Source organism: Portunus trituberculatus, chromosome 30 (assembly GCF_017591435.1).
Source record: "Portunus trituberculatus isolate SZX2019 chromosome 30, ASM1759143v1, whole genome shotgun sequence".
Lineage (NCBI taxonomy): Eukaryota > Metazoa > Arthropoda > Malacostraca > Decapoda > Portunidae > Portunus > Portunus trituberculatus.
Genome location: NC_059284.1, coordinates 818047 through 833631, shown reverse-complemented (window position 1 = coordinate 833631; position 15585 = coordinate 818047).

The following is a 15585-nucleotide window of genomic DNA, read 5'->3' as shown; positions in this document are numbered from 1 at the left end:
AAACGAAAACGTGTTATTTTAGTATGTTTCAGGATTTTTTCCACCAAAAACACAGAAATGCAGGTAAAGCACAATATTTGTTGAATTGGTTGAAATATGTCAAAAACGGGTTATTTTTATACATTTCAGCATATTAAGCACCAAGCTAAGAAATGCATATAAAACACTACATTTGTTAAAACGTCTTTTTATGTGTATTTAAAGTGTTTTATGAAAAAAAGAAAAATAAACTGTCTCGATTTAAAATTTTGTACATTAGAGTCATTTTACATTGTTATGCTTCAAAACGATAAAATTTATGAAAATAAGCCAATATAGAGAAACCATAGTAAAAGTAAATTACCAAAACACAGAAATGCAGTTAAAACACAATATTTGTTGAATTAACTGAAATATGTCCAAAACGGGTTCTTTTAGTGTAGTTTATCTTTTTATTCACCAAAACTCAGAAATGGAGATGAAACAATATTTTTTAAAACGTCTTATTTGTGTGTTTTTAAGGTGTTTTATGAAAAAAAAAAGCTATCTCGATTGAAAATGTTGCATATTCAAATAATTTTACATTGTTATGCTTCAAAACGATAAAATTGATGAAAACAAGACAATATAGAGAAACAAAAGTAAAAGTAACTAAAACGTGTTATCTTAGTAGTTTTCAGCTTTTTTTGTTCCAAAACACAAAATTGCACGCACAAGACACTGTTTGTTGAATTAATTTAAATATGTCAAAAATAGTGTGTTTTGCCTGAATTTCTGTGTTTTGGTGCAATAAAAAAGCTGAAAACTACTAAAATAACAATTTTTTCGTTACTTTTACTTTTGTTTCTCTATAGAGGCTTGTTTTCATCAATTTTATCGTTTTGAAGCATAACAATGTAAAATGACCAATATACAAAAATTTTAATCGAGATAGTTTTTTTTTCATAAAACACCTTAAAAACACAAATAAGACGTTTTAACAAACATAGTGTTTATCTGCATTTTTGAGTTTTTGTGCATAAAATGCTAAACTACACCAGAATAACCTGTTTTTGGACATATTTCAGTTAATTCAACAAAGAGTGTTTTAACTGCATTTCTTCGTTTTAGTGCAAAAAAAGCTGAAAACTACTAAAATAAAACGATCTCGTTACCGTTACTTTAGTTTCTCTTTATTAGCTTTTTTTTTTTAATCAGGTTTATCGTTTTAAAATGACATGAATATACAAAATACCAATCTAGACAGTTTTTCTTCGTAAAACACATTAAAAACACATAAATAAGACGTTTTAACAAATATAGTGTTTTATCTGCAATTCTGAGTTTTGGTGCATAATATGCTGAAATACACCAAAATAAACTGTTTTGGACATATTTCAGTTAATTCAACAAATTATGTTTTTTCCTTCCATTTTTGTGTTTTGGTGCAAAAAAAGCTGAAACTTAATAAAATAACACATTTTAGTTACTTTTGTTTCTCTATACTGGCTTGTTTTCATCAATTTTATCGTTTTGAAGCATAGCAATGTAAAATGACTGGAATATACAGAATTTTCAATCGAGATAGTTTTTTTTCATAAAACACCTTAAAAACACATAAATAAGACGTTTTAACATATATAGTGTTTCATCTGCATTTTTGTGTTTTTGTGCATAAAATGCTAAACTACACCAGAATAACCCGTTTTTGGACATATTTCAGTTAATTCAACAAAGAGTGTGTTTTAACTGCAATTCTTCGTTTGGTGCAAAAAAAGCTGAAAACTACTAAAATAAAACGATCTCGTTACCTTCACTTTAGTTCCTCTTTATTCGCTTTTTTTTAATCAGGTTTATCGTAACAATGTATAATGGTTTGAATATACAAAATTTTAATCCAGACAGTTTTTCTTCATAAAACACATTAAAAACACATAAACAAGACGTTTTAACAAATATAGTGTTTTATCTGCAGTTCTGAGTTTTGGTGCATAATATACACCAAAATAAACCGTTATGAACATATATAAATTAATTCAACAAATAGTGTTTTTTCTTTGCATTTCTGTGTTTTGGTGCAAAAAAAGCTGAAACTTAAAAAAATAAAACGTTTGTGTTACTTTTACTTTAGTTTCTCTATACTGGCTTGTTCTCATCAATTTTATCGTTTTGAGACAAAACAATGTAAAATGACTTGAAAAAACAAAATTTTAAATTGAGATGTTTTTTTTTTTCATAAAACACCTCAAAAACACATAAGACGTTTTAACAAATATAGTGTATTATCTGCAATTCTGAGTTTTCGTGCATAATATGCTAAAATACACCAAAATAATCCGTTTTTGACATATTTCAATTAATTCAACAAATAGTGTGTTTTGAATGCATTTCTGTGTTTTGGTGCAAAGAAACCTGAAACGTAATAAAATAACACGTTTTCGTTACTTTTTATTTTGGTTTCTCTAATTTGCATTGTTTTCATCAATTATATCATTTTGAAGAATAACAATGTTAAATTACTTTAATATATAAAATTTCGAAGCGATATATCTTTTTTTTTCATGTAACACCTTAAAACCACGTAAATATAACGTTCTAAAAAATGTAGTGCTTTATCTGCATTTTTTAGTTTTAGTGCATAATATTCTGAAATACAAGAAAATAACCCGTTTTTTTTTTTTTTTTACATATTTAAATTAATTCAACAAATAATTTGTTTTGCCTGCATTTCTATGTTTTGTTGCAAAAAAAAAGCTGAAATCTACTAGAATAACACGTTCTCGTTACTTTTACTCTGATTTCTCTATATTGGCTTATTTTTATCAATTTTATCGTTTTGAAGCATAACTTGAATGTACAAAGTTTTAAATCGTGATAGATTTTTTTCATAAAACACCTTAAAAACACATCTATAACATGTTTTAACAAATGTAGTATTTTCTCTGCATTTCTAAGTTTTGATGCATAATATGCTGAAATACACCAAAATAACCCGTTTTATACATATTTCAATTATTTCAAGAAATACTGTGTTTCGCCTGCAATGTGTTTTGGTGCAAAAACAGCTGAAACCTACAAAAATAACATGTTTTCGTATCTTTTACATTTGTTTCTCTATATTGGCTTGTTTTCATCAACTTTATCCTTTTGTATCATATCAATGTAAAATGACTTTAATATAAAAAATTTTAATCGAGATATTTTTTTCATAAAACACCTTAAAAACAAGTAAATAATACTTTATTAAAAATATACTGTTTTATCTGCATTCTTGAATTTTGGTGCATAATATGCTGAAATACACCAAAATAACCAGTTTTTGACATATTTCAACTAATTCAACAAATAGTGTATTTTCGATGCATTTCTGTGTTATGGTGCAAAAAAAAGCTGAAACCTCCTAAACCTCCTAAAGTAACACGTTTTCGTTACTTTGACTTTGGTTTCTCTATATTGGATTCTTTTCATCAATTTTATCGTTTTGAAGTTTAACAATACAAAATAACGAATATACAACATTTTCCATCGATAGTTTTTTTTTCATAAACCCCCTTAAAAACATTTAAATAAGATGTTTTAACAAATGTAGTGTTTTATCTACATTTTCTGAGTTTTAGTGCATAATCTGAAATACACCAAAATAACCCGTTTTTAACATATTTCAATTAATTCAACAGCGTGTTTTGCCTGCATATCTTTGTTTTGGTGCAAAAACCGCTGAAACAAACTAAAATAACACGTTTTCGTTTCTTTTACATTGGTTTCTCTATATTGGCTTGTTTTCAAGAATTTTATCTTTTTGAAGCATAAAAATGTAAAATAACTTGAATATACAAATTTCCATCGATAGTTTTTTTTTTCATAAAACAAGATGTTTTAACAAATACAGTGTTTTTTCTTCATTCCTGAGTTTTGGTGTATAAAATGCTGAAATACCCCAAAATATCCCGTTTTTTACATATTTCAGTTAATTCAGCAAATAGACTAGTGTGTTTTGCCTGCATTTCTGTGTTTTGTTGCAAAAAAAAAGCTGAAAACTACTATAATACCACTTTTTCGTTACCTTTACTTTTGTTTCTTTACATTGCCTTGTTTTCATCAATTTTATCGTTTTAAACCATAACAAATTAAATTACTTGAATATGCAACATTTTCTATCAAAATAGTTTCTTTCATAAAACACCTTAAAAACACATAAGTAAGACGTTTTAAAAAATATAGTGTTTCATCTGCATTTCTGAGTTTTGGTGGATAAAATGCTAAACTACACAATAAATAACTGGTTTTGAAAATATTTCAGTTAATTTAACAAATAGTGTGTTTTAACTGCATTTCTGTTCTAGTGAAAAAAAAAATAGAAACCTACTAAAATAAAATGTTTTCGTTACTTTTACTCTGGTTTCTCTATAATAGCTTCTTTTCATCAATTTTCTCGTTTTGAAGCATAACAATGTAAAATGACACTCTAAAATAACACGTTTTCGTTTCTTTTACATTGGTTTCTCTATATCGGCTTCTTTTCAACAATTTTATCTTTTGGAAGAATAACAATGTAAAATGACTTGAATATACAAAATTCCATCAAGATAGTTTTTTTCATGAAACACGTAAAAACACATAAAAAAAAGAAGTTTTTAACAAATATACTGCTTTATCTGCATTTCTGAGTTTTGGTGTATAAAATGCTGAACAACACCAAAATAATCCGTTTTTGACATATGTCGGTTAATTCAACAAATAGTATGTTTTCCCTGCATTTCTGTGTTTTCTTGCAAAAAAACCTGAAAATTAGTAAAATAACATGTTTTCGTTACTTTTACTTTTGTTTCTCTATATTGTCTACTTTTCATCAGTTTTATCGTTTTGAAGCATAAAAATGTGAAATGACTTGAATATACAAAATTTTCAATCGAGATAGTTTTTTTTCATAAAACACCTTAAAAACACAGAAATAAGAAATTTTAACAAATATAGTTTCTTCTGCATTTCTGAGTTTTAGAGCAGGAAATGCTAAATTACACCAAAATAACACGTTTTGGATATATTTCAGTTAAATCAACAAATAGTGTGTTTTAACTGCATTTCTGTGTTTTGGTACAAAAAAAGCTGAAAACTACGAAAATAACACGTTCTCTTTACTTTTACTATGGTTTCTCTATATTGGCATATTTTCATCAATTTTATCGTTTTGAAGCATAAAAATGTAAAATGACTTCAATGTACAAAATTTTAAATTGAGATAGTTTTTTTTCTCATAAAACAAATTAAAAACACAAAAATAAGACGTTTTCACAAATATTGTGTTTTATCTGCATTTTTGAGATTTTGGTGCATAATATGCTAAACTACACCAAAAAAACCCGCTTGGACATATTTCAGTTAATTGAACAAATAATGTGATTTCCCTGCATTTCTGTGTTTACTTTTACTTTTGTTTCTCTACATTGCCTTGTTTTTATCAATTTTTTCGTTTTAAAACATAACAAAATAAAATTACTTGAGTATGCAAAATTTTCAATCAAGATAGTTTTTTTCATAAAACACAGTTAAAAACACACAAGTAAGACGTTTTAAGAAATATAGTGTTTCATCTGCATTTCTAAGTTTTGGTGGATAAAATGCTAAACTACACAATAAATAACTGGTTTTGAAAATATTTCAGTTAATTTAACAAATAGTGTGTTTTAACTGCATTTCTGTGTTCTAGTGAAAAAAAAAATAGAAACCTACTAAAATAAAATGTTTTCGTTACTTTTACACTGGTTTCTCTATAATAGCTTCTTATCATCAATTTTCTCGTTTTGAAGCATAACAATGTAAAATAACACTCTAAAATAACGCGTTTTCGTTTCTTTTACATTGGTTTCTCTATATCGGCTTCATTTCAACAATTTTATCTTTTGGAAGAATAACAATGTAAAATGACTTGAATATACAAAATTCCATCAAGATAGTTTTTTTTCATAAAACACGTAAAAACAAATAAAAAAAAAAAAGAAGGTTTTAACAAATATACTGCTTTATCTGCATTTCTGAGTTTTGGTGTATAAAATGCTGAAATACACCAAAATAATCCGTTTTTTACATATGTCGGTAATTCAACAAATAGTATGTTTTGCCTGTATTTCTGTGTTTTCTTGCAAAAAAAAAACCTGAAAACTAGTAAGATAACACGTTTTCGTTACTTTTACTTTTGTTTCTATATATTGTCCACTTTTCACCAGTTTTATCGTTTTGAAGCATAAGAATGTGAAATGACTTGAATATACAAAATTTTCAATCAAGATAGTTTTTTTTTCATAAAACACCTTAAAAACACATAAATAAGACGTTTTAACAAATATAGTTTCTTCTGCATTTCTGAGTTTTAGAGCAGGAAATGCTAAATTACACCAAAATAACACATTTTGGATATATTTCACTTAAATCAACAAATAGTGTGTTTTAACTGCATTTCTGTGTTTTGGTATAAAAAAAGCTGAAAACTACGAAAATAACACGATCTCTACTTTTACTATGGTTTCTCTATATTGGCATATTTTCATCAATTTTATCGTTTTGAAGCATAAAAATGTAAAATGACTTCAATGTACAAAATTTTAAATTGAGATAGTTTTTTTTCTCATAAAACAAATTAAAAACACAAAAATAAGACGTTTTCACAAATATTGTGTTTTATCTGCATTTTTGAGATTTTGGTGCATAATATGCTAAACTACACCAAAAAAACCCGCTTGGACATATTTCAGTTAATTGAACAAATAATGTGATTTCCCTGCATTTCTGTGTTTACTTTTACTTTTGTTTCTCTACATTGCCTTGTTTTTATCAATTTTTTCGTTTTAAAACATAACAAAATAAAATTACTTGAATATGCAAAATTTTCAATCAAGATAGTTTTTTTCATAAAACACAGTTAAAAACACACAAGTAAGACGTTTTAAGAAATATAGTGTTTCATCTGCATTTCTAAGTTTTGGTGGATAAAATGCTAAACTACACAATAAATAACTGGTTTTGAAAATATTTCAGTTAATTTAACAAATAGTGTGTTTTAACTGCATTTCTGTGTTCTAGTGAAAAAAAAAAATAGAAACCTACTAAAATAAAATCTTTTCGTTACTTTTACACTGGTTTCTCTATAATAGCTTCTTATCATCAATTTTCTCGTTTTGAAGCATAACAATGTAAAATAACACTCTAAAATAACGCGTTTTCGTTTCTTTTACATTGGTTTCTCTATATCGGCTTCATTTCAACAATTTTATCTTTTGGAAGAATAACAATGTAAAATGACTTGAATATACAAAATTCCATCAAGATAGTTTTTTTTTTCATAAAACACGTAAAAACAAATAAAAAAAAAAAAGAAGGTTTTAACAAATATACTGCTTTATCTGCATTTCTGAGTTTTGGTGTATAAAATGCTGAAATACACCAAAATAATCCGTTTTTTACATATGTCGGTTAATTCAACAAATAGTATGTTTTGCCTGTATTTCTGTGTTTTCTTGCAAAAAAAACCTGAAAACTAGTAAGATAACACGTTTTCGTTACTTTTACTTTTGTTTCTCTATATTGTCCACTTTTCACCAGTTTTATCGTTTTGAAGCATAAGAATGTGAAATGACTTGAATATACAAAATTTTCAATCAAGATAGTTTTTTTTTCATAAAACACCTTAAAAACACATAAATAAGACGTTTTAACAAATATAGTTTCTTCTGCATTTCTGAGTTTTAGAGCAGGAAATGCTAAATTACACCAAAATAACACATTTTGGATATATTTCACTTAAATCAACAAATAGTGTGTTTTAACTGCATTTCTGTGTTTTGGTACAAAAAAAAGCTGAAAACTACGAAAATAACACGATCTCTACTTTTACTATGGTTTCTCTATATTGGCTTATTTTCATCAATTTTATCGTTTTGAAGCATAACAATGTAAAATGACTTCAATGTACAAAATTTTAAATTGAGATAGTTTTTTTTCTCATAAAACATCTTAAAAACACAAAAATAAGACGTTTTAACAAATATTGTGTTTTATCTGCATTTTTGAGATTTTGGTGCATAATATGCTAAACTACACCAAAATAACCTGCTTGGATATATTTAAGTTAATTCAACAAATAATGTGATTTCCCTCCATTTCTGTGTTTTAGTGCAAAAAAAGCTGAAACCTACAAAAATAACACGTTTTCGTTACTTTTACTTTGGTTTCTCTATATTGGCTTCTTCTCATCAATTTTATCGTTTTGAAGCAAAACAATGTAAAATGACTTGAATATACAAATCTTTCAATCGAGATAGTTTTTTTTTCATAAAACACTTAAAAACACATAAATAACACGTTTCTTTCTATGAATTTCTGAGCTTGGTACAAAATATGCTGAAATACACCAAATTAACCCGTTTTGGCCATGTTTTAATTAATTTAACAATACTGTGTTTTGCCTGCATTTCTGTTTTGGTGCAAAAAAAGCTAAAATGTAATAAAATAACACGTTTTAGTTACTTTTACTTTAGTTTTTCTATATTGGCTTCTTTTCATCAATTTTATCGTTTAGAAACGAAACAATGTAAAATGAATTAAATAAGCAAAATTTTAAATGAAGACGGTTTTTTTCATAAAACACCTTAAAAACACATAAATAAGACGTTTTAACAAATATAGTGTTTTATCTGGATTTCTGAGTTTTGGTGCATAATACGAGTATGCTGAAATACACCAAAATAACCCGTTTCTTACATATTTAAATTAATTCCACAAATAGTGTGTTTTAACTGCAATTCTGTGTTTTGGTGCAAAATAAAAGCTGAGAACTACTAAAATAATACGGTCTCGTTACTTCTACTTTGGATTCTCTATATTGACTTATTTTCATGAATTTTATCATTTTCAAGGGTAACAAAGTAAAAGGACTTGAATATACAAAATTTTATATCAAAATAGTTTTTTTTCATAAAACACCTTAAAAACACATAAATAAGGCGTTTTAACAAATGTAGTGTTTTATCTCCATTTCTGAGTTTTGGTGCACAATATGCTGAAATACACCAAAATAACCCGTTTTTGACATATTTCAATTAATTCAACGAATAGTGTGTTTTGCCTGCATTTCTGTGTCTTGGTGCAAAAAACGCTGAAAACTACTAAAATAACACTTTTTCGTTTTTTTTTTTTTTACTTTAGTTTCTCTTTATTGGCTTATTTTCATCAATTTAATCGTTTTGAAGCATAACAATGTAAAATGACTTCAATATACAAAATTTTCAATCGAGATAGTTTTTTTTCATAAAAAAAAAAAACTTAAGAACACACAAATAAGACGTTTTAAAAAATATAGTGTTTCATATGCGTTTCTGAGTTTTGGTGCATAAAATGCTAAACTTCACCAAAATAACCCGTTATGGACATATTTCAGTTAATTCAACAAATACTGTGTTATAACTGCATTTCTGTGTTTTGGTACAAAAAAAAGCTGAAAACTACTAAAATAACACAATCTCTTTACTTTTACTATGGTTTTTCACTATATTGACTTATTTTCATCAATTTCATCGTTTTGAAGCATAACAATGTAAAATGACTTCTATGTACAAAATTTTAAATTGAGATAACTTTTTTTCATAAAACACCTTAAAAACACAAAAATAAGACGTTTTACCAAATATAGTGTTTCATCTGTATTTTTGAGTTTTGGTGCATAAAATTCTAAACTACACCAAAATAACACGGTTTGGACATATCTTAGTAAATTCAACAAATAGTGTGTTTTCCCTGCATTTATTTTTTTGGTGCAAAAAAAAGCTGAAACCTACTAAAATAACACGTTTTCTTTACTTTTACTTTGGTTTCTCTATATTGGCTAATTTTCATCAGTTTTATTGTTTTGAAGCATAGCAATGTAAAATAAAATGACTTGATTATACAAAATTTTTAATCGAGACAATTATTTTTTTTTCATAAAACACCTAAAAACACATAAATAAGACGTTTTAACTAATATGGCGTTTTATCTGCATTTCTGAGTTCTGATTTATAAAATGCTGAAATACACCAAATAACAAGTTATTGACGTTTTTTTTAGTTAATACAAGTAGTGGGTTTTACCTGAATTCTGTGTTTTGGAGCTTTTTTAAAAAAAAGCTGAAAACTACTAAAATATCACGTTTTTGTTACTTTTACTTTGGTTTCTCTATATTAGCTTGTTTTCATCAATTTTATCATTTTGAACCATAACAATGTAAAATTAATTTAATATACAAAATTTTCAATTGAGATTTTTTTTTTTTCATAAAACACCTTAAAAACACATAAATAAGACGTTTAACAAATGTAGTGTTTTATCTGCATTTATGAGTTGGTGAAAAACACCAAAATAACCCGTTTTTGACATATTTCAGTTAATTCAACAATTAGTGTGTTTTAACTACAGTTCTATGTTTTTGTGCAAAAAAAAGCTGAAAACCACTAAAATAACATGTTCTCGTTACTTTTACTTAGGCTTCTCTATATTGGCCTATTTTCATCATTTTTTTCGTTTCTAAGCATAACAATATAAAATTACTTGAACATACAATATTTTCAATTGTGATAGTATTTTTTTCATAAAACACCTAAGAAAACAGAAATAAGCCGTTTTAACAAATGTAGTATTTTCCCTGCATTTCTGAGTTTTGGTGCATAAAATGCTGGAAAACACCAAAATAACCCATTTTTGACATATTTCAGTCAATTAAACAAATAATGTTTAATCATGCGTTTTTAGTGCACTTCTGTGTTTAGGTGCAAAAAAAGGCTGAAAAAAAAAACAAAATAACGCATTTTTGTTAATTTTGCTTTGGTTTCTCAATATTAGCTCTTTTTCACAAGTTTTATCATTTTGAAGCAGAACAAATTATAATGACTTGAATATACAATATTTTCAATCGATATCGTTTTTAACATAAAACACCGTAAAACACATAAATAAGACTTTTTAACAAATATAGTGTTTTCCCTTAATTTTTTTTTTTTTCTTTTGATGCATAAAATGCTGGAAAACAGTAAAATAACCCCTTTTTTACATATTTCAGTTCCTTCAGCAAATAATGTGTAATCATCCGTTTTGACTGCGTTTCTGTGTTTTGGTGCAAAAAAAGCTGAAAACTACGAAAATAACACGTTTTTTTTTTTTATTCCACTTGGGTTTCTTAATATTAGCTTGTTTTCATCAATTTAATAATTTTGAAGCAGAACAATGTAAAATGACTTGAATATACAATATATTCAATTGTGAGGTTTTTTTTATAAAACACCTTAAAAACACATAGATAAGACGTTTTAACAAATATAGTGTTTTCCCTGCATTTCTGTGTTTTTGTGCATAAAATTCTTGAAAACACCATAGTAACCTAAATTTGACGTATTATAGTCCCTTAAACAAATAATATGTAACCATGCGTTTTGACTGCACTCCTGTATTTTGGTGCAAAAAAAGCTGAAAACTACTAGAATAACACGTTTTTGTTAATTTTACTTAGGTTTCTCAATATTAGCTTGTTTTCATCAGTTTTATCGTTTTCAAGCATAACAATATTTTTAATCGAGTTTTTTTTCATAAAACACATTAACACACATAAATACGACGTTTTAAAGATAGTGTGTTTTCCTTGCCTTTCTCAATTTTGGTGCATAAAATGCTGGAAAACACCAAAATAACCCATTTTTTGGCATATATCAGTTCCTTAAACAAATAATGTGTAATCATCCGTTTTATTTTATTTTTTTTGTATTTTGGTGAAAAAAAGCTGAAAACTACTAAAATAAAACGTTTTTGTTCATTTTCCTTTGGTTTCTCAATATTAGCTTGTTTTTATCAGTTTTATCGTTTTGATGCAGAACAATATAAAATGACTTGAATATACAATATTTTTAATCGACATTTTTTTTTTCATAAAACACCTTAAAAACAGATAATTTAGACGTTTTAACATATTTGATATTTTCCCTGCATTTCTAAGTTTTGGTGCATAAATTGCTGGAAAACTAAAAAAAAATGGATTTTTGACATATTTTAGTTCCTACAAATTATGTGTAATCATGCATTTTGAAATTAACAAAAACATGTTATTTTACTATGTTTTCTCAATATTACCTTGTTTTCATCAATTTTATTGTTTTGAAGCAGAACAATGCAAAGTTATTTGAATATACAATATTTTCAATCGATATAGTTTTTTTTCCATAAAACACCTTAAATATAAATAAAAAGAAAAAGATGTAATAACAAATATAGTGTTTTCTCTTCATTTCTAAGTTGTGGTGCATAAAATGCTGGAAAACAGTAAATTAACCGATTTTTTACATTTCAGTTCCTTCAACAAATAATGTGTAATCATGCGTTTTGACTCCATTTCTGTGTTTTGGTGGAAAAAAAAAAAGCTGAAAACTAAAATAACACGTTTTTGTTCACATTTTACTTTGATTTCTCAATATTACCTTGTTTTCATGAATTTTATCGTTTTCAAGCAGAACAATGCAAAATGACTTAAATATACAATATTTTTAATCGATATAGTTTTTTTTCATAAAATACCTTAAGAACACATAAATGAGACGTTTTAACAAATATTGTGTTTGCCCTACATTTCTAAGTTTTGGTGCATAAAATGCTGGAAAACAGCAAAATAACCCATTTTTGACATATTTCAGTCCCTTAAATAAATAGTGTAATCAGGCGTTTTGACTCCATTTCTGTGTTTTGGTGCAAAAAAAAAAAGCTGAAAACTACTAAATTAACACGTTTCTTTTTATTTTACTTTTGTTTTTCAATATTGCCTTGTTTTTTATCAGTTTTATCGTTTTCTAGCAGAACAAAAAATGACTTGAATATACAAGATTTTCAATCGAGATACTTTTCCTTTTTTCACGAAATTTATTTTAACAAATTTATTGTTTTCCCTGCATTTCTGAGTTTTGGTGCATAAAATGCTGGAAAACAGCAAAATAGCCCATTTTTGACATATTTCATTCCCTTAAACAAATAATGTGTAATCATGCGCTTTTACACCATTTCTGTGTTTTGGTGCAAAAAAAGATGAAAACTACGAAAATAACACGTTTCGATTAATTTTACTTTAGTTTCTTAGTATTAGCTTGTTTTCATCAGTTATTCGTTTTGAAGCAGAAAAATGTAAAATGACAAATATAAAATATTTTCAATTGAGATAGTTTTTCTTTCATAAAACATCTTAAAAACTCATAAACAAGACGTTTTAATAAATATAGTGTTTTCCCTGCATTTCTGGGTTTTGATGCATAAAATGCTGAAAAACTGCAAAATAACCCATTTTTTACATATTCCAGTTCCTTAAACAAATAATGTGTAAGCATGCGTTTTGACTCCATTTCTGTGCTTTACTGCAAAAAAAAGCTGAAAGGTATAAAAATAACATGTTTTCTTAATTTTACTTTGATTTCTCAATATTAACTTTTCATCAGTTTTATGTTGAACAGAACAATGTAAAATGACTTAAATATACAATATTTTTAATCAATATAGTTTTTTTTTCATAAAACACATTAGAAACACATAAGACGTTTTAATAAATATAGTATTTTCCCTGCATTTCTGAGTTTTCGTGCATAAAAAGCTGGGAAACAGCAAAATAACCCATTTTTGACATATTTCACTCCCTTAAACAAATAATGTGTAATCATAAATTTTGAATCCATTTTTGTCTTTTGGTGCAAAAAAATTGAAAACTACAAAAATAACAGGTTTTTGTAAATTTTACTTTGGTTTCTGAATATCAGCTTCTTTTTATCAATTTAATCGTTTTGAAGCTGAACAATGAATATACAATATTTTCAATTGAGATGGTTTTTCTTTCATAAAACATCTTAAAAACACATAAACAAATCGTTTTAACAAATATAGTGTTTTCCCTGCATTTCTGGATTTTTGCGCATAAAATGCTGAAAAATTGCAAAATAACCCATTTTTTGACATATTTCAGATCCTTAAACAAGTAATGTGTAATCATGCGTTTTGACTCCATTTTTCTGTGTTTTGCTGCTAAAAAAGCTAAAAACTACTAAAGTAACAAATTTTTTTTTTTAGTTTAGTTTGCTTTCTCAATATTATCTTGTTTTGATGAGTTTTCTCGTTTTGAAGCAGAACAATGTAAAATGACTTACATATACAATACTTTCAGTCAATATTGTTTTTGTTTTTTATATATAAAACACCTTTGAAACACATAAATAAGACGTTTTAACAAATAATGTGTTGTCTTGTTGCATAAAATGCTGGAAAACAGAAAAAAAAATTTTTTTTACATATTTTAGTCCCTTAAATAGATAATGTGCAATCAGGCGTTTTGACTTTATTTCTGCGTTTTGGTGCAAAAAAAAAAAGCTGGAAACTACTAAAATAACACGTTTTTTGTTGATTTTACTTTGCTTTCTCAATATTAGCTTGTTTTCATCAGTTTTATCGTTTTGTAGCAGAACAATGTAAAATGACAAATATACAATATTTTCAATCGAGATACTTCTTTTTTTCATAAATCACCATAAAAACAAATAAATAAGACGTTTTAACAAATATATTGTTTTCCCTGCATTTCTGAGTTTTTGTGCATAAAATGCTGGAAAACAGCAAAATAACCCATTTTTGACATATTTCAGTCCCTTAAACAAATAATGTGTAATCATGCGTTTCGACACCATTTCTGTTTTGGTGCAAAAAAAGATGAAAACTACGAAAATAACACGTTTCTATTAATTTTACTTTGGTTTCTCAATATTAGCTTGTTTTCATCAGTTAATCGTTTTGAAGCAGAACAATGTAAAATGACTTGAATATACAATATTTTCATTCGATAGATTTTTTTCAGAAAACACTTTAGAAACACATAAATAACACGTTATGATAAATATATTGTTTTCCCTACATTTCTGAGTTTTGGTGTATAAAATGCTGGAAAACTGCAAAATTACCCAATTTTGACATATTTCAGTCCCTTACACAAATAATGTGTAATCATGCGTTTTGACTCCATTTTTCTGTTTTGCTGCTAAAAAAGCTGAAAACTACTAAAATAACACGTTTTTGTTCATTTTACTTTGGTTTTTCAATATTACCTTGTTTTCATCAGTTTTCTCGTTTTAAAGCAGAACAATGTAAAATTACTTAAATATACAATACTTTCAATCAATATCGTTTTTTTTTTCATAAAAACCTTACAAACACATAAATAAGACGTTTTAACAAATATTGTGTTTTCCTTGCTTTTCTGAGTTTTGGTGAATAAAATGCTGGAAAACAGCAAAATAACCCAATTTTGACATATTTCAGTCCCTTAAATAGATAATGTGTAATCAGGCGTTTTGACTCCATTTCTGTGTTTTGGTGCAAAAAAAAAAAAAAACTGAAAACTACTAAAATAACACGTTTTTGTTGATTTTACTTTGGTTTCTCAATATTAGTTTGTTTTCATCAGTTTTATCGTTTTGAAACAGGACAATGTAAAATGACTTGAATATACAATATTTTCAATCGAGAAAGTTTTTCATAAAATTAACTAAAAACACATAAATAACACGTTTTACTAAATATTTTGTTTTCCCTGC